Source organism: Drosophila kikkawai, chromosome X (genome assembly GCF_030179895.1).
Source record: "Drosophila kikkawai strain 14028-0561.14 chromosome X, DkikHiC1v2, whole genome shotgun sequence".
Lineage (NCBI taxonomy): Eukaryota > Metazoa > Arthropoda > Insecta > Diptera > Drosophilidae > Drosophila > Drosophila kikkawai.
In genome coordinates, this window is record NC_091733.1 from 28751451 (window position 1) to 28779113 (window position 27663).

Here is a 27663-nt window from a genome sequence, read left to right on the forward strand (position 1 = left end):
TCTAACCCCCTGCCAGCTTGCCTGCGCCTATGTCCTTCGGTGGGGGGGAGAAGATAACCCTCTCGATTCACATACACATATAGTCAAAGCATGTCGCCCATGCAAATGAACAAACGAGGCGACAAAGATAAGGCAGGTGAGGTTTTTGGAGAGCCCAAAGAGTCGAAAATGGAATACCCTGTAGGGAAAATTGAAATTTATCGATAATAAAATCGTTGAAAATATATTTCATTGAATATATCTTTACAAAAATATATATTTTCTTAATGTGAATTAAATTGAATTAAATAAAATAAACTATCTAAAGTTTTATGGGGACAGTGGAGAAATAAGATAGGCAATTTAAAATCGATAATATCGATATATAGGTATTAAAAATGCTTTAAATTGTTAAATATTTATATTATTAGCTTTATTTTATTTTAAAAAATATAAAACTATATATTTTAAAGCTTTAAAATCTATTGAAAATGTTTGCCAAGAATCAGAGAACACGAGGAAATGTTTGATAAAATATAGGTTTATCGATAAACTATCTATTATAACACGTAAAATTGTGTTAGCTTCAAGGCAAAGTAACTCAGAATTTACTTAATTTCAAAGAAATATTTTAAATAAATATATAAAACTATAAAATCTTACTCTTTAATTAAAATATAATTCTATATATTCTATATATTAATATAAATATATATTTCAAAATTTTCCAAAGACTCAAAACTCTTTGAGGAAATGAAAACCCCAACCAGAGGGTAGCATATCGAAAGGGGATAAAAAGGCATTTAAAGCAAATATGTTGAATTCAATTTGTTACGCACACACAGAAGACCCGTACACCTTGAAAATGCCCACAGGGGGGAGGGGAGGGTGTACACACACACACACACACACACACTAAGAACCCGTGGAGCTTGTTTGTTGGTTGTCAAAGAAATACCAATACGACAAATACACGCATTGTGAGCAGATATTTTGCCACTTCCGTCTTTTAGCCCCGCAGCTGCGAACCGAAAATGTTGGAATGGGAAATGACTGTGGGCTTAAATAGGTAACGGAAATAGTCGAGGGTTAAAATACCCTCGAGGGAGTCTTGAAATGAATACTTGAGATACTGTCAAGTGGAGGTGTCTTCAGTTTGTTGAATGAAAATTATAATAATTCAAATAACTCTAAGTAAAACCTTTAAGTTTAACAATTACAAAGTATGTATAATAATATATACCTTTTTTTGTTTATTTAGAAATAGAAATCCAAGGACTCGCTAGCTTCCTTCCTTTCTATTCATTCCATTGCCAAAAAAGTAACAACAACAGCGGGGAAATGATTGAAAACAGGTAAATATAGAACATGTAGGACATCCCATAGACCGATGACGCACACAGACGCCGAATGGATGGATTCTTGAGCTCCTTTTAATAGCAGTCGAAAATTTGAATGACAAAGTCAAGATGACAACGGCTGGCAGCAAGCCGGAAACGAGAAGTCCCGCCAATGCAGGGAGGCAACTCAAAGGATTCGGCTTTGAACAGCATTGAGATATCATCCTTGCACGTGTCCTGTCCAAAAAATATACAAATCAATTGAATGGATTGGGAATAAGATCAAAAGAAAGGAAATAAGAAAGGAAAGAAAAGAAATAGAAAAATAATAAGTAAAATAAGATCAAAAGTATAGCCATTGATGGGTTTTTATTTGAGCAAAAAATGTATTTAAAATATTTTAGATTACACAAAAAGTATAGATCTTATTTTAAATTATATAAATCTTAATTATTATTATTAAAAAACAATAATAAATTGATAGTTAGCTAGTAGCTTCCCTTCTTGTTAATATAAATATTAAAAATATTAAATATAATCTGTTGCGGATATTGATGCCTCCATCGAGGCTGAAACTCATAAAAAACAATACATTACGCCGAGAGTCCAATTAATAAGCGGATATGGCCGATAATTGTGCGGAGGATAATGGGAGTTTTTAATGAAAATCAGCAAGATATCTTTAATAAACATTAATCGGGCACACGGATAATTTAACAGCAGCAAAAAATATCAATTTAAACAGAGAGAGAGAGAGAGAGAAAAAGTGACATGCTCCAGGGATTAAGGTGTTGCGACAAGTGATTCCAAGGATTCCCCACTTGACATCGGATTTGGCAGGAAAACATTCCGATTTCGATTCCGATTTCGATTCCCCAGTCGAAACAATGCAAATTGCAGAGCTCCCTGATGCGATTTATGTCCGTTCGAGTGTGCGTACACAGTTTCCAATCGGATTATCCTGGCCTTGTGCAGTGACAGCAACACCTCTGCCATAATTGAGGCTCCTCGCAGGACGACTCTTGGTCGAGACTGGAGACTGGTCTCTCTTCCGGGGACATGCACACTGCAGGCGCTCGCTCTCGGTGTCCCCCAGGCATATCAATCACTTTGAGCCTTTGTGCCGGAATTGTGCTGACCAAATTCTATGAAATTGAATTCAAACCGCCTTGCACTGGATACTGGATACCCTGTAATTGGGGTGAGATTAGGGTAAGCTGGGTTAAGAGGGGGTTTTTTGAGTTCTCTTTGGGAATAAAATGTAATTTATTAATTTGAATCTTAAGAAGGTCTTTAAATTGTATTTAAATTATTTAAATAAAGCTTGCATATTCTTGAATATATTATTTATAATTTAAATTTAATTAAAATGATTTTTAAAATATTTTTTTATAATTTTTTTGTTTTAAAAATTGTGTTTAAAAACTCCTTTATTTGAATTACCTTCAATTTTTCCCCAAAACAACTTATAGACTTCAGTTAAAAGTTAATTTAATAAATAAATATTAAATTCATAATAAATTTAAATATTTAAATAATTTATTTACAAACCCTGTAATATTTTAAGCCTTTACTTGCCAGGATTCCCCTCTTCGATATTCTTTAGCAAATGCTCAGGCACTTTCCTTTTGTGTTCACATTTTTTTGAGTCTTGATTCTTGGTGAGTTTTGTGGCTCTTTCATCTTTCCGTTCCGTTTGTCCTGCCAAGTCCTGGGCAGGGCGACTTCCTGACTGAAATACTGATGCGAGGCGACTCTCCGTAGCCGTAACCGTATCTGGCCTGCCCCAGGCAGCAGTGCAGAAATGCAATTATAATGCCAGCAGTAAATGCAACTGCAACACGCAGAATTCAACAGAAACTGCAACTTTGCATATCAAAGCCAAGCCTGTGTGCGTGTGTGTGGGAGTCCTTTTCCCGGGGCCAAAATCTGTGGGAACGCCAAGTTGACAGGCGAACGTGTTTGGGAGTTTTTTAAGCCGTCTTTGTATTCACATTCGTTTCAGAAACTTCAGTTGCAAAGACAAAAAAAAAACAACGAAAGGCTTTAGTTTCCAATTTGATTAATACTTACGACAATTTTGGCTCAAGTGGGGACGGTATTGAATGTTTTAAGGAAGGCCACACTTAAAAAAAAGTCTAAAAAATTTTTAAAAAATATTTACAAGAGGGTAAAATAAATTTTAAAAAATAATATACCAAATTTTAAGAGGGTAAAACAGGGTTTATATTAAAAAAAATTCTAAAAAAATTTAAAAGAGGGTAAAATTAATTAAAAAAAAAAGTATAAACAAAATTTTAAGAGGTTAAAAAAATGTACAAAATTTAAACAAAATTTTAAGAGGTGTTTATCATCTATAATTTCCTTAGTTTTTTTTTTATTTCAAGGTTTTTATAGAAATTGAAAAGCTAAAGTTTAGTTTAAAAGTTCACCTCACCCAAGTTGTTCCACTTTTTTGTCAGTGCCCTTCAAAGCCCACTTGAAACAGGACTTATTGATTCCAGGACTCGCCAGATTGCACTCATAAAACGGGAATCTAATCGAGTGGCTACTCCACCTCCTTCCTTCCCAAGACTCAAGACTTGTCCTGGCAACGGCAGACGGAATGTTTATAAATATGGATACAGGTCGGAAATGTGACAAGGAAGTCAATTTCTCCTTTTGTTTAATCCCACAAAGGGCAGGGCAGGGCAGAGAGCCTAAAGTGGAATTTTCCAGCAGACAAGAGTCGTTGAACCGAGGCAGCTGCTCTTCTTCTCCTCTAATTGTTATCCTTTGGCCGAAAATAACTGAAAACCAGGCATGGAGAGGGAGGGGGTCAACAAAGGATCAATCTCAGGCACAGAAATCGAATCAGGGTTCAATAGAAAAATAACCGAGCGGGGAAATTAAAAAGCAGCCTCTGGACGAGTAAGAAACTGATAAGGAAATTGCATTTCCACGGCAAAAAGCTTTTCTTACATGTACCGCCCGGGCGTCGCTACCATAAAAGTTGATGACTTTTGCCATTTTTGCGCATTTTTTGGCGCTGGCAAAAAAGTCAATGACCAAAATGCCACCGAAAGCATAAAAAAGCAACCGCATAGCTTAAATCATAAAACAAATTTTCTAGATGTTCGGTGAGGGTATAGCAGAGTTTCTTGGCTTTTTGTCAGGTTTTGGCAAGGATTTGGAAATTTTATGAAATTTATTTATGAAGATAAAGCTTATTTTTTTGTGTGTATATATTTTTTAAGGGGTTTAATTTTACATGTTTAAAAGATTAATTTAAATGGCATATAAAACTTTTGCTACAAAAATAATTTTAAGAGTTACTTTTAACTATGATTTTAATATATAAATTAATTTCAAGATTCCTCTGAACTTTACCTATTTTTCCCTTAAAAATCTTAAATTTTTAAAATAAAAATCCTAGTGAGAAATGTATCTCTCACTAATTAAAAAATAAATAATTTTAAGAGTCACCTTCAACTAACATATTAATATATAAATAAATTCCAATTAATACCCTATTAACCCCTTAAAAAAAACCCATAAAGAGCATTTGATATTCACCTTCCTTCTCATGTGGAAGCCCGGGATGCTGGGCTCTGGTGATTGAGTAAGTTCTCCAAAGACGAAGATGCGGTTAAATCTGGATGCCCAAGTGCATGTGGGTTGTGACTGGGACTAGGACCTGGTATTGGGACTGAGACTGGAACTGGGACTGGGAGTGGGTGTGTTGGGGGACTCCCAGCAAAGTACAAGTGTTGTGGCCAAGTGTCAAACACCTTGCTGGGATGAAACTTTCGCGAACAGCTGAGAGCAGTGCCTCCGAAAACAAAGCAACGGCGCTAAGAGATTAAAAAACGCTTAAACAAAAGCAACAATGCCGGCCAGAGACAAAAGCAACAGCAAGAAGGAATAATAAAAGATGGGGTAACGACTATGCAATATCCTGGATAAAAGGTATAGTGGTAATATGTTTAAAATTAAGGAAATCAAATAAAATGATAAGGAAAAATATGAAAAAAGAAAAATATAAAATTAAAAAATATAAAAAAGGAAAAATATAAAATTAAAAAATATAACAACTAAGAAATATAAAAATAAAAAATATGTATGCTTTATTTTAGTTCCCACGCTCAGATTTTGTAAAATGCGCTCAACTTATCTGCCAGAAATAGACTCTTTAACCTTGTGTGTTTGCACTCAATTGCATTGCGAGAGAAGTATTTAAAGAGTGATCTAAAAAGAAACTCACTCAGAAGCCGAGCTGAGGGCTGAGCTGATAATTTCAGAGCAAATTAGCGCGCTCTCATAATATCAGCTCTCTTATAAGCTCAGCTCTCTGCTTCACTTTCCGCCGCTAGTGCAAGCTCGGCCTTTGAGTGGTTCTTCTTTCCTTCCCCCTCTTGCTATAAGGGAGAGAGAGAGAGCGATACAAACGATATTACAAGTCATCTCAAGAGAGCGTGTTCTTCCACCTACAACGAGAGAAAGCAGCTTCATAGATAAGGCTCTCTCTTATAAGCTCAGCTCTCTGCTCCGCTTTCAGCCGCTAGTGTACGCTCGGCCTTTGAGTGGTTCTTCCCTCCCGCTCCCCTCTTGCTATAAGGGAGAGAGAGAGACCGATGCAAACGATATTACATGTCATCTCAAGAGAGCGTGTTCTTACACCTACAACGAGAGAAAGCAGCTTCAACGATAAGGCTCACCCACGATCTCAAGAGAGCCTAGTCTGATATTACCTTTTAAGCGAGGGTGAGAGGCCCGATTAGAGCAGTTCGTGTGATAACGTTGTCCATTGAGCACGTGCCAAATGTCGACCCGCATGAATCGCGAACCGCGCCAGTTGCGTTACACGGTATCAAACACGGGACAAGTCAAGCAGGGGCCATGTAAACAACAAACGCCGCGGCGGCTAAGGAAAAGCGCAGACGCGCGGATAAAAAGTGAAAAGTGTGTGTGTGCAAAGGCTGGAGAATGCCGGATAAAGTGGCAATAAAGCCGTACGGATAGCGGGCGGCCGGATAACGGCGCCAGATGGGAACACTCCCGGAGTCCGGAATCCGGAGCCACCCGAGGCCGCGGCCGAGCGCCGAAACGAAGGGCCGCCACGGCCACTGAAACTGCCGAAATATCCGCCAACATTCAGAGGCAGAGGTAACTTTTTCGAATAAAACCAAAGAAATTTGTTTGTTTTGATTCAGTCGTTGCGGGTTTTTTAAGGCGAACACACAGCCCTGGAAGAGAGAGAAGCCGAAAATCGAGAGTTCAAATTCGTGAAACCAAATTCCGGCAAAGCTGAAAGACGTTTTTCTTTTTTTTGAAAATGAAAAATAAATATTTCAAGAAAAAAATACTGCAAAAATAAATAAAGAATAACACGAGCCAAACACCCAAATGTGCTAAAAAAAACTTTTCTGAACTAAAAACAATACACAAAAAATTCGAAAAAAATAAAACCAAACATTTTTTTCAACATTTTTGTTTCTGTGCTGTGTGACCGATAATTAAAAAAAAAAACAAATTGCCGGAACGCCAAGAATTTATTCAGGTAAATAAAGTCTTTGTTTTACGCATTTTTAGCTTAAAAAAATATTTAAGAAAATGAAAAGAAAAGCAGGGGTAGGAAAACTTGGGAAATTGTTGCCGGAATCCAAACTGACAGCCAAACAATGGCAAATATTTATCGCTGGGCCCTCGGCGGCATAAACAAAAGCAAGTTTCCCCGAAAATTCCTTATGTGAAAATGAAATCAAACACAATGTTTTCCCTTTTTATATTTTCTGGCCGGCAAATAAATCTCCAGCCATTTATCACGAGTGTCCTGCAGGTCCTGCAAATCAGATGGAATTAATGCCATAGATTATGATAAAATCTCTGCACACAATAGTTTTAGTTTTAGCGCTTTTTCTACAACTTTTTGGCCCAACAAATTGATTTTCAAATTGTTTGTCTTAAAATATTGAAATATTTTTAGCAGTTTCATAGTTTCAGTGAGTTTTATCCATCATTCCAGGGTCAAAGTTTTTGCAAAAACAGCTTAAAGTTGTATAAAATGGGGAAAAAAAAGAAACTATAAAAGTGAAAAACACAAAAATTGATATGAAAAAAGCATAAAGACTAGAAAACTTTGACTTGGAAACTTGTCAGGCAGTAAACTTGCTCTCTGCCTTGACTTTACTTAGAGTTTTGAGTCTTGAGTCCTTCGGCAACAGGAAGTCTTCTCATAAGACAAGAAAAGACTCGGCAAAGATAAGAAGCAGACAGGACACAGTGAAGGCACAGAAAATATTTTATAAAATAAAATAAACAAACAAGGTCTCAATATTTCAAATAAAAAACGAAATTGCAAAGTCAAATATTTATGTTTTTTTCAAGTGGAAAAAGAAGTGTTTAAGAAAAACTATTAAACTATTAAATTTATAAAGAAACTTTCAATTTAAAATGTGTTTTTAATTATTCAATATATATTTTTTAATGATTCTTTATCCAAATATTTAAATAAATAAAAAAATTCTTAATTTAAATAATTTAATAAATTAGTTTAAATCCAAGTGCTGCTAGTGCCCCCAACATTTATTGCTTATGACACTCTCAAGACTTCTTTGTTGCTTTGGCAACTGTCGAAATTGCTTGGCTAGCCTGACCAGCGCTTTTCCGAATTTTCCTCAGCCATTTTCCCCACTTTTCCGTCGGACAACTGGCAATTATCAGAGACGCAGCAGACTCCTCGCTGGAGTCAGAAACCTATTAAAATTATATTTAATGCACTTAGCCGGGGAAATGCGATTAGTCAGGGGGTTCAGGAAAAGCTAGGGGGTGGAGGGGAAACTTGGAAAATTGGCAAATTGCTCTGCACTGACAATGAATTCATTTGACTTGCCAGCTAAATTCTGCTGGCACAGCTTTCGATTGCCATTACCAATTCGCACTTTGGTGCATCCACTCATTGGTTTAAATGAAAAGAGCTGGCTTTTAGTTGAAAAATAAAATAAATTAAATATTAATAAATTAAACTTAATTAAGCATCAGAGAACGTTTTTGGGAAATTTGTATTTATAAATTAAATTAATTAATGCCTATAAACTGCAATGAAAATAATAAAATATGTGAAATTATGGATTTAAATTAGTAAACATTTTTTGTTTGGTTTCATAACTAGTGTTTTTGATTGCTTAAAAATTTGTAAAAAACCCTAAATTTAAAATTAAATTTTAAACGAGACATTATATTAGAGTTTAAAGGTAACTTTCATTAAATTTATTAAATTAAATTAAATTAAATTTATTTAAGAAAAACACTCTTTGAATATGAACATATTTAAATATATTAAAAACAGATTTTTTCTAGAAATTTCAAAGATTTATTTAAGAATTAATAAAAATTATTTTAATGGAAATATGTTATGAAAAAAATTGGCCTACTTTAGTTTAGATATTTTTTAAAATATTAGTATTATTTATAGTTTTTGTCTTTAAAAAATATCTAAAATAAAGTTGGCCAATTTTATTTATTAAAATAATTTTTCTTTATTATTTAATAAATTATGAATATTTTAAAGAATATATGAATTAATTATAATAAATTTGTATAATATTTAATATTATAATATAAATTTAATAAATTTAAAAATTATTTCTAATGTTTTTTAAAGCATAAATAATGTTTAAAGTTTAATTTAAATAATTTATAAATAAAAATCGACTCACTTACCAAAAGAAATTACAAAAAATCGCTTATTAGAAATTTTTAAAAATACATCATCACTTTAAATATTTTACAAAAGAATTTTTTGTAATAACATAACCAATTTAGTAATAACATAAGTAAATACAAACAATTTTACATTGAATTTAAATTTAAATCAATTTTTTTAATCACAAAAATTGCACTCCAACTGCCTCTGAACACACAACCAATAATATTCACAATTTGAAACCCTAAAGCCCTGGGCTTAAAATTAATTTAAAAAAATATTTTAATGGCGTATTTGTCCAAGGCAAATGCTGTCATCGGGCAGGGTCCCTGTCCCTGTCCCTGTCTCCTTTGTTAATTATATATTTAAGAAGCATGAGCATTTTTTCCACATAATTAAGCCGACATAAAATCGATTTCCACTGATGCTGCAACCGAAAAGCGGGGCTTATCAGCCGCTGACACACCGCATACGGTGTGGCCTCTCTCTGGATAAATATATAAATATAAAAATATATATGTATATATACTGTATATGACATGGAAAACCTTTTGAGTCTTGACCTGCGGACAAAACAAAGTCCAAGTGCGGTTTGTTACAAAGGAAACAACACAAAAAAACACAAAAAGGAGAGAACAAATCGGGCCAAAGTGCAATGTCGGGAAACCCTTTTTCTGGCCCGGACACCGGACACCGGCTTCATGCGAAAATTATTGAAAGAAAAACATTAAGAGACCTCTGTGCGGTCGGTCAGTTGGCTTATTTGCCATTTGCCGTTGGCCACTTTCTTTTTTTTCTGGATTTTTTTTTGTATGGTATTTTTTTTTGCTACCAAAATTTGTACCCAGTCGAGCGGCAAACAAACAAAGCTCCCTGTGATCCCTTGGCTTTTGCCTGGCTTTTCCCGCCGACTTCTCCCTCCACTTAATGGCACCTGTGGCTCCCTGCTAATCATGATTTTAATGACTCCTTGCTCCGGTTGTTTATGAATGCCGGTGAAAGGTTTATCAAGCATCGCTGACCCTGAAAAAATAACAAAAAAAAAAAAAAAAATTACAAGAAAAAAAAAGGTTACAATTAATTTTTTAAATGCTTTACAGCCTAAAGTTTGTCTTTGCCTTGGCCTTTCCTTGGTTTTCCTTGACTTTTCACAGATTGAGTGTTTTGGGAAGAGTTTTTTGTAGGGGAGGATTTTCAGGGGGATTTCCCTTAAGAGTTATTTCACTATTATCTGGAAGTTAATCTCTCTCTGTGAGGTTTTTTTTAAAAGCCTTGAGGAATTTATTAGTGCTTAAGTAATTAGTTTAAATGAGTTTTGCGATTTAACAAGAATATAAATTAGTTGATTTAATATATGGCTTATTTTTTAAACATTTAACCAAGTTGCAAAAAGAAGTCCTTGAAGTTTGATTTAAACTTTTAAGTAAACAAGATTCCTGTTTGCACAACAGATGGACAGCTGAAAGTATTTAAAAATTTCCCTTTTTTATGTCAACTACTACTAATTTATTCAATTTAAAAAAGACAAACCCACAACAAAAACTCAATCAAAATCAAGTTTGTGATCTCATTACCAATCAATGTCCCTGGTAACACTAGACCCTTTGGCCGGGGCCTGGCCTTTGGGTAATATAATCGCCCAAATTTAATTCCTCAACAAACACCGAACCGAAAGGCAATATGTAATTTCAATAATTTATTTTGCCATGGGTATAGTTTCCTTTCTTCTTTTTTTTTTTTCGGGGGTAGTATGCCTGTGCCTGTGCCTGTGCCATGGTATTTTTATGGGCAGGAAGAAGAGAGCCTGTGGGCCCAGTCAATATTGGCACAACACGTTGTTTGCCTACACACAACCACACACACAGGCACACGCAGGACTATGCAAACGAGGCCTGGCCAAAGATGAAATATGTTAAACCGACAACATATTGAATTTGGATTTAGTGTCGCCAAAAAACTGAGCAGAGCGCGTGCTGAAATTCTGGGTAAACACACAACAACTACAAGGATGCTGTCATAGAAAGGCTCTAGGTTCTGGGATTCTGGATTCCAGAAACCTTCCAGGTTCATTGACATCTTCAAGTTGTGAGGGTGAGTAGATGTGCTTCTTAAAAAAATAAATACCAGGAAATAAGGCAAGCTAATTATAACGCTTAGGAGCCCATGAAAGGCTCTAGGAGTACTTTTTTGATAGATTTCTATAGGAATTTAAATTATAAAACAATTTATTTTGTTAATATTCATTTAATTTCTTAGTAAATCATTAAATATTTGAAACATTTTCTTCTTGAAAGCTTGAAAACCTTAAACATATTATCCTTAAAGATATCCCAGTGTAACAATTATTGCACGGCTCACCAAAGGCCAATGAAAAGAAAACATCTCAGCCCAAGTGAAAAACTGGCTCGCTTTCACCGCATTTCCTTTTGATGAAACAATGCCCAGGAAAGCGCGGCAAAAGGAGAAGGGATTCCGGTACAGGAAGCCCCGAGATCCCAGGGTCCTTTGGGTCCAAAGCATCCTGCATCCTGTGCCGTGTGGTTACGCTGCTGGCTTCGGTGGCAACAGGTTGGAACTCTGATGGAAAAGCATTGCGGTTTTTTCCTATAAGGAAAACAAAAGAAAATTCAGGCAAAAAAAAAGAAGTATAAACTGAGTTGAGAATTTAACATAACAAAAGGTTTATTTCAAGTTAAAAGCTATTTTTATATTAAAAAAGAATTGTAAATATTTTTAAAAAGCTTTTAAATTTCTCAAATATTTTTAAAAAGCTTTTAAATATCTCAAAAAATGAAATTTAAATGAATTTCTTTTCAATTTCATGCAATTTCTTGCTAATTTTCTTATTTGTATACAATTTCAGGCCAATTTAAATCACCAAAAGCCAACAAAAACCTACAAAAACCAAGTCTTAAGGTAAGTAAACACAGATTTACATATGAATTTTACAAAAGTAAATTAAATTTGGTATTCATTAGAGCATTTCAATGTTCATCTTTGAGATTTGCTGCCAGTTACACAGGTTTGCCAATTATAAAACTGATGCCTGTCAGGAAATTGAATTTGAATTAATTTAATGAGTGCAGACATGTGGAAAATGCAATGACATAGCTGAGCAAATGCACTCGTAAGTAACTCCTAGGCTCACAATAATTATTAAAAGATTTAACATTGAACATTGAAACATTGAATATACATTTTCTTCATTTATGGACTCCCTGGCGTATACTTGATTTATGGTTATAAACATGGGGGTGGGGGCGTTGTTTATATGCACTTTGGGGGGACTATATTTCATATTTTGTTGGAGGCATCTAATTAGCACATCATTAGGAGCTGAAATTTTCACATTTAAAAGGTACTTTTAGGCGAATCTTTTGCATCTTTTGGCACTGAATAACCGCATTACGCATACGCACGGTGTGCCCATGACGAGGAGAAATTAATTGAATCAGCAATCGAATTAATCAATGTGCACAGAAAAGATAAAACAAGAAGCGAACAGAGAAGAGAAATTAATGGGGAATTTTTTCGTGTGTTCACCGCAAAAAATCAGAAAAATCCGAAAAAAAGGTGTTTGTGGCTTGGCCAGTGTAGTGCCAATCCATCACTTTTATTTAATCATTTACTTAATCAAATTACTGATTATGCGTGGTCGGGCAAAGGCCACGCACAACGGTATAATAAAGTGATTTTTGCTAGGTTTTCACTAGGGTTTTTTTCCAACATTTTCCAAACAAAAATTTGTTTATTTTTAGTTTATTTTTCTTTTAAGTTTAGTAATAATGATAATGCTAATTCAGGTTTAATTCACATAACCCTACACACAGACTCTTGAATATATATAAATATGGCCTTGGGTTACAAACGATTTGTAACTTTCAAGGATATTTTGTAAGCTGACCCTTTTCTTTGGCAGCTTCCTTTATTTTCTTGTTATTTTTTTGAACCCATTTCCAGTTTGATTATGATGTTTTGCAGCTTGTAATCGTTTATATAAAATAATCATAATAATAATAATAAAAAGGGACACATGTGTGTAAAAGCGAACGCAATCAATCGCATTTCCCCGATTACTTTGTTGTTGCTGCCAATAAATTTCTGTCAGCGTAAAATGCGTATTAATTGCCATAGTTTATGGTTACCCATAACCCATGTCGCATTTAACTCCCTCTGAATTCCACAATTTTGACATGAATGCAGTTGGCTGCTAACCTAACCCTTCCAAGTGTTATTACTCCCCTCCATGTTTTGATGGCGAACGTCAACAGTCTGTGATTTATTGATGTTTTGTCTGATTTATGCGGTGGCTATATGCCCAGTCCCCCCCGCTCGGTCGTGGTGTTTACCCATAAATTTCATAGCGCTGCTGCTTCTTCTCTCCCGGGGAGTTTATCAGCCCTGTACTAAGGTCCTGTTGACACTGAGTAGTCCTTGTTCGGAGGCGACATTAATTGAATGTGCCAGGGGATTTGTGGCAAGTCGAGCTATTTAGACATTACTGTCCACAGGGAGCACTACTTTCGAGCTAGAGATGGGTTTTGTTTATCGAAAATTAACTGAATATATCAAAATTAATTTATTTTGAGCTGGGAAAGTGATTTTAAATATGTTTACAATGCTATAAAGACACTATAAGCATAGTTATTCTAAATTTAAAGGGTTCATATATTTCCGATGAGCATTATTTTTAATAATATTGGTCTTTGTCTATCGAATTTATCGAAAATAAACCCCATTTATCAAACTTAATTCATTTTGAGTTGTTAAACTGCTAGGAAAGTGAATTTAACCAGGTTTACAATACCATAAAAATACTTTAAGCATAGTTATTATACACATACAGGGGTTTATTTTTAATAAATTTACATATTGCCTATCGAATTAATCGATTTAATTCATTTAATGTTATTAAACCGCCCGAGAACTTAATTAAAATCTTCAAATGCATATTTTCTAGTTACCAAAACATCCTTGGCCCACAGGCAAAAACCATTATTTATGCAATGTTTTTTGTTGTCGATATTTTCGATAACACTTGCTTTTTCCAATAAACATACCTCCCTAACCCCCAGATGGGGGATAAAAAGGCAGCTCTAAAGCTGTTAACATAAACAATATCCAGTGGAGATTGCTGACTGGGCCACAAAAACCGCCAGCTACCAAACTACCAACTGATGGCGTCTCGCTAGGTTTTCCTCTGGCACACATGGCGTATGTGTAACATTTTGGCTTGGCTTGCTTGTTTTTTACCCCCCCCCCCTTTTTTTTTGATTCAGTAACTCGAATTGGGGATGCCCTTTGCCCAGTTTTAGTTTTATTTTTATATACAGAGATGCCTTGAAGGCTTGTTGGGAGTTTCTAAATTTCTACATTCCAGTTTTTTTGGGGTTTCATTTTCCCTTAAAGTATATTTTCCCTGCCACATATGCCCCCACTTGGCTTCCTCTATCCTTTTGGCAGCTGGCTCGTAATGAATGCTCATTAAAAACTGTCACGCCGCGGGGAAAAAAAGGACTAAATGGGAGGCAAGGCGTCAAAATGAGAACACCTCGGTGACCTTGGGTGTGGGCGTGGGTGTGGTGTGTCCCAGCAACATTGATTTTCCCCAGCAGCAGCAGCATCAGCATCAGGCAGGTATTAATGCTGGACCGAATCTGTTGCGTTCCCTTGCACCAATTTTGAATTTCCTTGAATAAAAGTTGCAGCCGCTTTATCAGACTTATTAATTTGGCCATAAAGCTGGTTGCTGGTTGCTGGTTGTAACTAAAATGCACGCATAAAAACTTTGAGCGGCCAAATAGACGGATGGGCAGTAGTAGTAACTTTGCCCTTTTGCTAAAACTTTGAGGCGAGTCTGGACCGAGTTTGATTAAGACTTAGTTGCTCTACTACATCATCATCATCATCATGATGATGATGCCCCCAGTTATGGCATGAAGCTGACGGAGATGTAGCCATTAAATTGTAAGATTCAGCAAGGCTTTCCGAAGGAGTTGCAGCTGAGTAAGAAGTTGGGAAGCCACCACCAAGTGGAGTTTGCCAAAGTTTAAGATACTTTGATATTGATATATTCAGGTGTTTTGGTTAGGATTTTCTAGGAATTTTAGGGAGGACACACCAGTCTTTCCCAGAACAGCGACTTAATTTCCCTTGATATTTATTTTCTTGTTTTTCTTGATTTCTTTTTTTACGCGGAATGTCATTAAAAAAAGCAACCGCAAGGCATTACGATAGTGAAATGCTGATGCGCTCGTATAGATACAGATACAGATTCCTATATAGATATAGGAACGGGCCAATAACCATTACCCGGCAAGCATAAACTGAGCATAAAGTGTAACTTAAGTAAACACAGTACAAAATACAGTACAAAATACAGAAAAAATACATACAGAAGCAGCAACCGCAACCGCCACTCCAGACAATGTATTAATTTCGGGGTAGAAGCTGGGGGAAAAGTGGCAAGTTTTATGAGGGGAAAGCCTCAATTATTTGCTTGAGGTTTTTGGGGTGGGGGAAAAACCAAGGAAACTGCCACGAAAAACAGGCAACTTCAACTGGCGGCACACACACACCCTCTGACAATTATGTGCGCCAATTAGTTGCCACCAAAAAAAAAAGAAAAAAGAAAAAAATTGTTTTTTATATGTGTTTGTACACTTGCCACAATTATTTGGCTCACACACAGCACAGGGCAAAATAATAAAAGCTTTGGGGAAATAAATGAAGTATAAGAAAGTCTTCAGAAATAGATTTATATTTAGTTTTCATACAAAATAAAATTTTTAAAATTATTTTTTGGGTGAAAAGATGCTGTTTGTATCTAATGTTCTTTCTGAAAATGTAGTTTTTTAGTTTATATAATTTTGAAAAATATTTAAATAAATTAAATAAAGATTTTTAAGTATTTAAAAGCTGTAGAATCCTATTTATCATAAAAAATTAACTGATAAAAATTATTTTTTGAAGTTTTATAAGCTTTTCGTATCTGTAAAATAACATTTTTCTTTAAAAACTTACAGTTTTTATATTTAAAATTATTTATTAAAACATTTAAATAAATTTAATCTTAATTCTTAAATATTTAAAAGCTGCAGAAACCTATTTCTGCTGTCACAGAATATTGAAATTTATCTTTACTCTTCATAGAAAAATTATGTTTTCGGTGGATAGATGCTTTTTGTATGTAGTGTACTTTCTAACCATATATTTTTTATATTTTATATAATTTTTAAAAATATTTAAATAAGTTTTTAAAGCTGTAGAACCCTATTTCTGATGTCACAAAGTAAAGCGATAAGAAAAACATTAAATTGAGGAAAATTGAGGCTGGAAATTGATGGGGGGCCCGTTTGTTGTTCTCCATTTTCTCCTCTCTTTCCTCCCCCTTCTCTCTTACCCCTCTCCCCCCCTGTTGGCTGGATGTTACGACCTCTTCATTGGCATATGCAGGCATTATAAAAAGTTGATGTGCGGGTTTTATGAAAGGCAAAACTGAATTTGCATATGAGCTTGGCAAACACTGGGCTAAAATGGAAGCCGTATGATATAACGCCGCCATTGTCACAGAATGTTCCCCCCCACTATATATAGATATATACACATGGTACATATATATATATATGTAACCCAGTGTAATATGGCTGGGCTGTGATTTGGCCTTGTTAACGCTGCTGCCAGCTCCAATTTGGCCCTCGGTTCGCTGTTTATTATTGTTGCCAGCAATGTGTAATTGGGCAAGAGGAGTGCTAGTACCTGTGACAGGTGGCGGAAGCTGATGCCCAAAAAAATGTCAGGTGTAATTGGAGCTGCAGAGCTGCGCTCGAGACGTAAATACGTCTCCAGTGTCCACTCTGAAGACGTAAATAACTTATTTAGTTTATTTTGTGTGTACGAACAATTAAATCTTAATTAAATAATTAAAATTTCTAGGTAAATGTGAACTTAAATTTATAGTATTCGGTAAAGTTTTAAGGGTTTGTTTTTTATAGAAACTGGGGAAAGAAGTGCTTTTGCTTGGGGTTTTTCGAGAATATTTGAAAAATCTTTTAAAAAAAATATGAAAATATATAAAAAAATATATATAAAATGAGAAAATTAAACAAAAAATTAAGTACAATATAAAAAACATAGATTTTTTATTTGTTTTTTATATAAAATATAGAAAAAGTTGCTTTTGTTTTGGTAAATTTCTGGAATAAATCAAAAATCTTTTTAAAAAAATATTTAAAGTGTCTAAAATGTATAATAAAATTAAACAAAAAATAAACTACAAAATACGTAACATAAATTAATTCAAATCAATAAGAAACTCTGGAGTTTTTAAAAGTATCTTCAGTTTCCCTTAAGAAAATTTGATAATTCCAGAAAGATATAACTCATTTTCGCTGCAAATGCTTCAACTTACTTTTGATAGGTGTTGCCTTTTCGCCTCAAGTTAATGTCTGAGCCTTGTTAAAGTTTATTTGTTCCCGTATTTGACCGTCTGCGTGCGACTTTCTTACTTTTTGCCACCTTTTTAGGGGCTCCCCCCTCCAAATATCACTCATACGCAGCGTGGTCGCGCTGTCAGCCCTCGTGCTGGGATAATATATTTTTTGAGAATTTATTGCGCTCTCTCTGGTCTCTGCAACAGTTTGCCATTTCAGCTGGCATTATGTATATATATTATATATATATATATATTTCGACTGCAACAACATTTACTTGAAGTGGCAACACGCGCCGCAGGATTTTGCTTAGTGGAAAAGCGAGTGGAAAAGGCCATTGGCCATACTCGTAAATATGAAAATTTTCTGGCGAATTATACGTTTTTATTATCGCTCAACAAAAGCGACCTGAGATTTGCATTCAAGTGAGCTACTTCGGTATCCTCCAAGTTGTGGCATAAAAATTAATGAACTTCAAAAGATTGCCAACATAGAGGGGTGCCTTTTTACTTATTTTTTTACTTTTACTTCCACCAGAAGGGACAGCAATCACAGTTCGCCGCCAGATGAGCTCTCTGGAATTACGTTAATACAAGTCGGAATAAAACATTTACTGGGGGCGGAGAGAGTGACTAGCTTTTGGGGGTTAAAACAATTGAGAGGAAAACGGTACTTGTTTCGGGGAGAAACAGTTGCAGTTTCCCAGGGCAAAGCAGCTGGAAAAGCGTTGCTAAATGAGCGTGTTGCCCGCGGAAAATCTTGCAACTTGCAACAACGCACGAGAGCAATTCCGGCTGATTGCCAGCAAAGATACGAGAGTCCTAGTTGCTTCACGTCCTTGAGGGCGGCGCTGAAAGGTATGCAGCACACACAGTTTTCCCCAGATTGTTGCAGAGTTTTTCCCAGGCGCCAGGGAAATGTCTGCTTTATGTGCATTTCCCGTTTAACACAGAAGCCAAGTGGAATTGTTAGCAGTATAGAGTCTTAAGGATGCCCAAAAAATCTATGAAACTGACACTAAAAAGGTTACAAATTGATGGGGAATATTTAGAGGATCTGTCAGGCTTATAGTTTGTCTTGTTGCATTTTTATTTGACTTGGCAAAGCTGCTGTTTATTTTTAAGAGAGGATTTTTACAGAAAAATAACAAAGTGTATTTTTTATATATTTTTAGATATTAAATTTGGCTAAGAAAGAGTTTTTTGCTAAATGAAATATTATTTAAATATTTTATTAAATAATTTAAATTAATATCTAGAGTCTTACTTTATTTTTTGATATTTTAAAACCCTAGATCTCTTTAGCCGTAAGATGTATGAAATAATTTCAAAAATAAGCCTTAAAGAACAACCTAAGCTGCTTTTCACCGAATTTAAAGGTTATTTTCTTATGAAAAATATGAAATAAATGTAAGCAATGTAAATAATCCGATTGCTTTTAAAGTCAAATACTAATATCTTTATATATATTTCATTTCTGCCACAAATTTAGCTTTGGCCAAAAAAAATTATGCAAAAATGCGAAACGATAGAAGGTTGTCTGAAGTGAATAATAAAATAAAATCGAAGGGCTCTTTTCGTTAATTTCCCTTATTTTGCCATTAGATTCTCATCTCGGCGTAGCAGGCTAAGCAGATTGCACTTGAAATCAATTTCATTTAGACGGCAAGATAGTAGCACACACTATAGGTACAGGTCCTTAATGTCCTCCAAGCGAATCGAACGAAATAAATATGTAAATTCGAGAGTGTGTCTCTCCGGCAACCGATATCGAATCGGATATATACACATATATATATATATTGATATGAGTATGTGGGAGAGAGGTATGAAACAAGTGGTGCGTAAAACTGATGACTAGACACGTTGACAATCGAGTATATGGCAACGACAACGTCGACGACGACAAGTTGGGCCATTAAAATGCCCAAAATAGGGAGGAGACTACAGAGGCTAGAGGCTAGAGGCTAGGGAATAAGGTAAGGGTACTTGGGTGGAGGTTCTGGGGAAAATGCAAAAAACAAAGGCAACTCTGCCATTGAATGCTTAATAATATTGAAAAGCAGACAGGGAGAGGCATTTGGCTTTAGTTAAAAAGTTCTTCCACCAAAGATTATATATTATGATATATTTTCTTAGATATTTTCTTAGATATTTTCTTAGATATTTTCTTAGATATTTTATTAGATATTTTCTTAGATATTTTATTAGATATTTTATTAGATATTTTCTTAGATATTTTCTTAGATATTTTCTTAGATATTTTATTAGATATTTTATTAGATATTTTATTAGATATTTTCTTAGATATTTTCTTAGATATTTTATTGTCCCATTGTCACCCTAAAAATAATGCCCCGCCAAAGGCAAAAACTATATATAATAATGTATATATATATTCTCATACATAAATTTATGTGCCCAATGTAGTTTAGGGTGGCGAAGGCGTGGCCACGCCCTTGCACTGACCAAAACAGCTGCTGGCACGCCCAGCAACTTAATCAAAGGCCAAAAAAACCAACAAACTGCAAGGGAAAAAGGGAAAGGAAAAGGGGGGAAAAGAGGGAAAAGGGGGAAAAGTGGGAAAAGGGGATAAAGAAAACTTGCTAAAGAAAACGGGGCAAGTTAACACCTTAAAGACCGCCGCACCGCCGCACCCCCTGAAGACCCACTTGGCCCTCTCATTTATCAAGTGGCGAACAAACAGACACGCGCCCATTGTTATTATTGGCATTATTGCGGGACAAGCGGACAAGCGGACAAGCGGACGGACCGCATCCACCAGATACAAATTGCTCAATTCAAAAATGTGTGTAATTTCTTGTGCCCCGCCCCGCCATTAGTGTGGCACCTACGATTGCGTGACCAAAAAATTAAGGCAAATAAATAATGTAATCAGCAATGAAAGCGAAATGAAAAGAATCAAACAGGACAATATTGCACACGATCTGAGGGAACTAACTATGCACCTGGAAAAATGAGAAGGAATTATATGGTTATGACACTGCATTTTTGCTTTAAATTTATTTATTTATTAACTTTTTTTATTATATTTTTTATCTTTAAGTCTAAATATTTTGTAAACTATAATTTTATAGAGAATTCAATAATATTTGCAAAATAATTATATTTAAAAAATATGAAGTATAATAATAAGTAAGTAATTTTGAAAATAAATGTAATATTTTAAATAATTAAATATAATAATAAATAAAAAAATTAAATTTTGAACATATATTTAATAATATAATTAATTTAATTTAATTTATTATTCATTAAATTTAATAAAAAAAAAGTATATAATTATTAAATTAATTTCAATTTTAATTAAATTAGTTAAAAATTTTTTAAATTTATTATTAACTTAAATTAATTAAAAAATTAAATTTATTTATTTTGAAAATTATTTACTTTAATTAAAAAATAAATTATATTTAAATAATATTAATTAAAAAATAGTTTACTTAAAAAATGTACAGAAATCAAAATAATTATAATGATATATAAAACCATTCATAAATAAAAGCAAAATTGTAGTGTCATACAACCAAAATAATATAATTTTCTTATTGATTTTTATTGCTTAATATATCAAATTTTATTTAAGCATTAAATAATAAATATGTAAAAATAATTTATTTGATCTACAGAAAAGTATTCTATTCTTAAAATAATATTCTTAATAATAATAAAACCTTTTTCAAATTGAAATCTTTAATAAACCAAAGAGTGTAGTGTCATACAACCATAATTATCATACAATCTAATTACTTTAAATATTTTTTAAAAATTAAATATTATTTAAAAATTACCTCACATTGAAATATATTTGTACTTTGGCCTTTGCCTCCACCTTTTTCTAGCCGTGCATATGGCTGGCTGGCTGGAAATTTGAAAGAGATTCGGGCATCATTTATAACGCCTGAGACGGGGCCAAGTGGACATCGGGGGCTCGTCTTTATATGAATAAATTAAATGTATTATTTGTGGAGCTGCTCTGTGCGTTTCCTTGGCTGCCCTGCATAAAACATTAAGCACATTAAGCATCAAACGGGAGCCTCTCCTCTGACCACCAGCTCCGCTCCTGCGCCAATTGAGACATTTAACAAAAAGGTCCGTTTACCTTTTTTTGTGTTGTTGTTTTTTGTTTTTTTTTTTGTATGTGCGGGTGTGCGAGTGTGTGTAATGAATGTATAACACGCTCTGCTCTGCATCTCCATTTAAAGTCCGAACCAAAGACAGTGGCAGCCAAACTAAAAGTCTATTTAATTTGTAAATAGAAAAATATAAAGAAATCTAAAAAAATTTAGAAATTTATTAAAACATGATATATTTCTTAAAAATTTTTATATTATGTATAGCTCTTACTTTTCAATAGTTTTCTAACCACTGTTCCAATATTGTTATATTTTCTTGTGTATTTTTTATGTGGGTTTTTGTTGGTTGCGAAAAGGTTGTTGTGTGCGTTTTAGTGCTCAATTTTCGTCTACGCTGGTCAGCAGGCAGAATGCAGATGGGTGTTTGTGTGCATGTGTGTGTTAAGAGGGATATACTCCCCAGGATATCGGGGGCCAGGATATCCGCAGGCAGCTGCAGAGTTTTGCTTTATTTTATTTATTTTGTATTTTACTCAACGTTTATTTTTTTGCGTACGCTCGTTCGGAGCTCGTTTAGACATCGTTTTGTCATTTCAGAAACGGGGGGGTTAAGGGTGTGGCAGGGTGCCTTAAATGTCAAACCCTTTTCAAAAATAGTCTGGCAAAAAGGCCACAGAATTTCGCTCGTTGTCCAGGACATTGAGGCCTCACAACACGCACCGTAAATTTTCCGCTCGTTTTTCCCTCGTCCCTTTTTCAATGCCAATGCCTCACTCTCTCCCCATTATTTCCTTGCCTCCCCCTTATTGTGCGCCAGCAGACAAATAAAATTGTATTATTAACACATTTGAGACGCCAAAATAATGCTTGGTCAAACGTTGCTAATATGCCAAAGGACTGGACTGGCTGGCCGCTCATGCAAATTGTTTACCGGATTCCCAGACTGACCGATCGAATCGCAGTGCTGCCTGCCCGCCTGTCCATTAGTCCCGAAGACACGCACAGATTTCCTTTTTCGGGCATTTCCCAGCATCTCCCTTTTTTAGCCGGGATTTTCCATGGCTTTTTCTTCGCTTTTCCTCCGCTTTTCTATTTCCTTTTTGGGTCTGTGGAGAAATAGGTATATGTTTGGTTTGTTTTTATTTTTGGCTTTAAATGTTGATTTAAAGTTTATATCAATTTCGATTAGTAAATCAGAATTTGTAATTTTTAAGATTTTAAAAGTAATAGTTGTAAGTTCATTAAAATATTAATATATATTATAATATATTATATATATATATATATATATATATTAATATTTTGTTTTTATAATTTAATATTTTTAACAACTCAGTTAAGCAGTAAATAAATAAATACCTAAAAAATAAAATATAAATAAATAATTAAAAAAATAATAATTAAAAAAAATTAATTAAAAAACATTAATAATTAAAAAAAATTAAAAAAATAATCATTTCAAAAATAATAATAAAAAGCATTAAATAATAAAAAATAATAATTAAAAATATTATAACAAAAAAACAAATTATAATTAAAAAAATAATAATTAAAAACATAATAATTAAAAAATAGTAATTTAAGAAAAGTAAAAATTAAAAATAAATAATAATTTAAAAAATAATAATTAAAAAATTCCAATTTAAAACTAATTATTAAACAATAATAATTAAAAAATAATAATTTTAAAAAATTAATTAAGAACATAATAAATAAATATTTAAAACCAAAAATCACTTGCTTGTCACTATAATTCCCAACTAGTTTTAGCATTTTCCTATTGGTAACCCAGCTGAATGTAGAGGATTTTCTTCGAAAAGTATCCTGAGTTTCTATAACTTTACATGGTTAAATACGAAATCTATTAATGTCTAATTTAATTTATATTTTTTAATTGTTGATTTATATTTATTTAATAGCTAATTTACATATAAAAAAAACTATAGATATTTTTGATAACTCAAATGAGTTAAGCACTCTACGCTTAATCTTTAGATTTCGCATGGTGAATATTAAATAGATAAATGTCGAGCTGAATTCCCAGCAGTGCAACTGGCATCTGGCATCTGGCAACTGACAGTTGTCTTGGCTTGGCTTGGCATGGCTTTCCTTCCCATCTGTCTGTCCATCCGTCTATCCGTCTATGTGTCCCTCCGTCCGGCTGCCAGTTTCAATTTGAAACAATGTCTTACCCCGGGGCCAAGAAAGTGCAATTACTTTCGTGTTGGGGAATCGCTTAGCGAAATCAAACAACGACGACGACGACAACAACGACGGACATTTGGGTCTCGTGCCTCCGATTTCTGGGACAGCAATTAAATGCGGGCCAAAAGGAATAGTTTTCCAAATGAAAAGTCCTGCCGGGGCAACAAAAGGAATGCATTTTCAAGGAGTCGCAGTCACAGTCACTGTCATTGTGAAAAACTCTACTTAAATGTAGTAAAGAGCGCTTAATGCCGGTTATTAGAATGACAATAAAAGGATACTTTGTGGGTCAACATTTCCCCCCGAACTTGACTTGCCCATTGATTGAGTCTCTCTTTGGGGGAAAATTGTGTGTTTGCCAGGAAAATGCAATCAATCTGTCCGCACCACATGGCGTATGAGAGATCTCTGTGTAGCTTTAAAGTTTTATGGAAACTAAACTTTGGGCAAAGTTTTTCTGCCAGCTCTTTTGTTGTTTTTTTTTTTTATTTATTTATTATTTTCTGTTGTATTTTTTGATTAACACTTTTGGGTGCTTGATGGACGGGCGACATGACAGGCAGAGAATAACTATGGGTGGCTGCAAGGTAGCGGAATTTTCCCAGGACCCCAGCTGTCCCCTTTACTCCTTTGTGTTGTTTCTTTTTTGCATGTTCACACATTGACCCTTATTCGGCGAAAAAAGCATAGCAAAGCTCGGACAGGATTTATGGCCATTTGAGCGTTTGAGTGCGGGCCCTGAAAAGGAAAGGCAAGAAAAGCGAGGCTTGTAGCAATTAGCAGGAGAACCCGAAAAATATTTTGTTGACCTTATTTAAAATGTAATGACTGGGTCTCGGGTCAGGGAGCGAGAGTGAGGTTGCCACGATTTATTTGCTCTTAGAGCGCGCCCCAAAATAAATTACAAATCAACCCCAAGGAGCAGGACATTAGTCATCGACCCCAATTCATTGTTCAGGAGGATCCTATGGCTCTGAGGAAAGAGGGGCTTTCAAAATTATGCACAAATTATAGGGACTGATGGGCAGGGGATTCCTGGGATTCTAGGCAGCTTTCAAAGGTCTCAATTCTTTACCAGAGACCCACTGGGCGTATGAGTGATATATTTATGTAGAGGAGGAAATCCAGTTAATAGCAATTGCCAAATAATTTTGTAACTTTTTTCATTGCAGCTACTTGAAGACCAAGAAGTAAGGTAAGTTCTGTCTTTTTTTCTTTTTTTAATAAATTTAATTAAATTGCAACTAGCTGTGACTTTGCTGGACATTATTCAATTGAGATTTGCCATAAAAGATTGATTGCCTTTCGGCTTTGAAATGGAATGGAATTTTCGCGCATATTAAAGTCCAGCCTCGTTATTTATTCATTACATTGCTGTAAATTCAATCGAAAAGCATAAAATGGCAACATTTGTTGGGAGCGTAAAAAAAAAGACTGGAAATTTGATTAAATATTTGAAGATAAAAGGAATGGAAGCGGGTTTTCTAGCAGTATCTGTGGGTTGTGATGAAAATGTTATGTTTAATGTAATACAAAAATAGTAAGAATACTAGAAAATATTATAAAATAAATATTTGATTCTTAATTAATTTTTTAGAATTATTTTCCTACTTATGAAAGTCTTAAAAAATATTTTTAACTAATTTTTTACAATTTATCTGCACACTTTTAGTACATTTAATATAGTAAATGAATTATTTTTAATTTCTACTTGGACTTTTCCTTTAAAAAATAATCTTAAATAATTATTTAATATTTATTTTCATTTTTTTAGTATTATTTAAAATTTTTACTTAGACTTTTTTCTCAAAAAGTAATCTTAATTAATTATTCAATATTTATTTTCATTTGTTTTTAACTTTATTTAAGATGTATAATCCTCTTAATTAATTATTTAATATTTATTTATATTTTTTAAATTTTTTTAAAGATTTATTCTTTCACTTTTTCCTCAAAAAATAATCTTAATGAATTATTCAATATTTATTTTTATTTTTTTTACGTATTATTTTAAATTTCTACTTACTTTTTTCCCTCCAAAAATAATCTTAATTAATTATTCAACATTTTTTCCCATTCTTTAAACTATTTTCCCTCATTTTTCCATCTCTCCAGTCTCATTTTTAGCTCTCTTTAACAATAACAACTCTGAAATAAAATTATAAATATAAAAAATTTATGCTTTAGACATTTCCAACACACTTTTGGATATGCAGATATATACAAATTTCTATATCGCTCCAAAGCGATAATAATAAAACGCGATGATTAAGGCATCTGCTGGTGCGATGACTTTTGGTCAATCGTAAATCCTGCCTTTTGCTGGTCTTTTTAAAAGGCCAAGCCAGTGTGGGTGCGGTGCGGTGGGTGTTGTTTAGTGGGTGCTTACTGTGGTAATGATGGCAACAATGTTGGACAATGAACGAATCGAGACAGCCATCGCATCGTGACCTCTGCTGCTGCTGACGAGTTTTGTTGCCTCTTTTTTTTCGATTTTAAAATGTTGAGCAAACAAGTGGCCAAAAACAAAAGAGGGCCAAAAGCCCAAAAACGCCGAATTTATTTGCAACACGCGCCAGTCTGGCCAAGATCTGTCGCCGCAGATTATCCCGCAAAAAAGCATTTAGTCGAGAAATATATATATATATTTGGGAATATCTGGCAAATATCTAGTGAATATCTGGCGAATATCTGCATATATACACACGTATTTATATGCTATTCGTCACCCAGCTTTGTTGACAGCCATTAAAGAAGCTGTAAAGTGCTAAGAAGCGGCGACAACGAAGGCAGCTCTTGTATGCAATTAGCAAAGGGGGATTATGGGGGATTCCCCCACATTCCAGCCTGGGTTTTCGGTGGTAAGAAGTAGGGTTTGGAGAGAGCGCAAGAAAGTTCTTTTAGCAACAGCAAAAAGTTACTTTGTCAAGGGGATTGATTACGTGGCTTCTTGAGGATGTTGAAGAACCAGGAACTAGTGAGGCCTTCAGGGCTATAAAGGGTTAAGGAAATACCCCACATGTTCTCCATCTTACGATATATATATTCAACTATTATTTACCAGCTTAAAAGTAAGTCTAGGGACTTGTTATGGCACGGTTTCTTCGAAGTAGCCATAGCAATTGCAGCCTCTACTTGGCACTTATGAATTTATTAGGCCATTTTTGGCCAACTGGAAAGCCAGAATCCCTTCTCCCGCGGCAAGTTTGCCATAATTATCAGAGTTTTGCCACAATGAAGCCATAAAGCATAAGCCGGAACATTGTTTCAGAGAGGCCAGGCTTTTGGGGAGAGGCGTGTTAATGTTGCTCGATGATGAATTCCCAGCACGTTTTCTGGTCAGAGGTCAGAGGGGTGGCTAACTAACAACTATTAAGTGAACTTTTTAATGCCCAACTTTTGTGTGTGCTGTAAAATTTAGGCCACGAACTGTGCAGGCATCCATCCATCCGGATGATTGGGCAACTGAACAATGGAACTGCACTAATTGGGGGCCAAAGGAATTTTTGAGTGAAAAGCTGAGAGAAAATGCACTGAAAAGTAAAACACTAGAGATGTTTGTTTGCTAGGTATTATGGGAGATTTTTAACAGATTTATTTCTTGTGTAAAAATCAGACATATCTCTAAATTATCGCTACCTACTTTTCACGTGCCTGGCCAGCATCCCCCCCATATATGCCTGCGATTAATGTTCTGAGGGGGAGAAGGAGGGGGTTAGATAACGGGAAATGGGAAATGGGAAGTGGAGCATCCCCCAAACTACCCTCTCTCTATGATTTATAGCCGTAATTAAAATCTGTAGTTGCCCCCCAAAGTAAGCCCGCTAAGACTTTTGTCAAAAGACATAAAGGCAAGGCCCAGGCCGAAATCCTTTTATGGCGGAATTTAATTAAGGCAAATCTCCCTAAACACACACACACACACAC

The 27663-nt window shown here is 34.5% G+C and overlaps 1 protein-coding gene across 1 annotated transcript in view; it reads left to right on the forward strand.

Moving 5' to 3' along the window:
• Positions 1 to 6526: 6526 nt before the first annotated feature.
• SPR (Sex peptide receptor) overlaps positions 6527 to 27663 on the forward strand; it is a 50819-nt gene continuing 29682 nt past the window's right edge. Inside the window, exons 1-3 of the mRNA XM_017168665.3 lie at positions 6527 to 6858; positions 11867 to 11919; positions 24909 to 24931. The gene's annotated coding sequence lies outside the window, so the exon portion shown is untranslated. The remainder of the gene's footprint in view (positions 6859 to 11866; positions 11920 to 24908; positions 24932 to 27663) is intronic.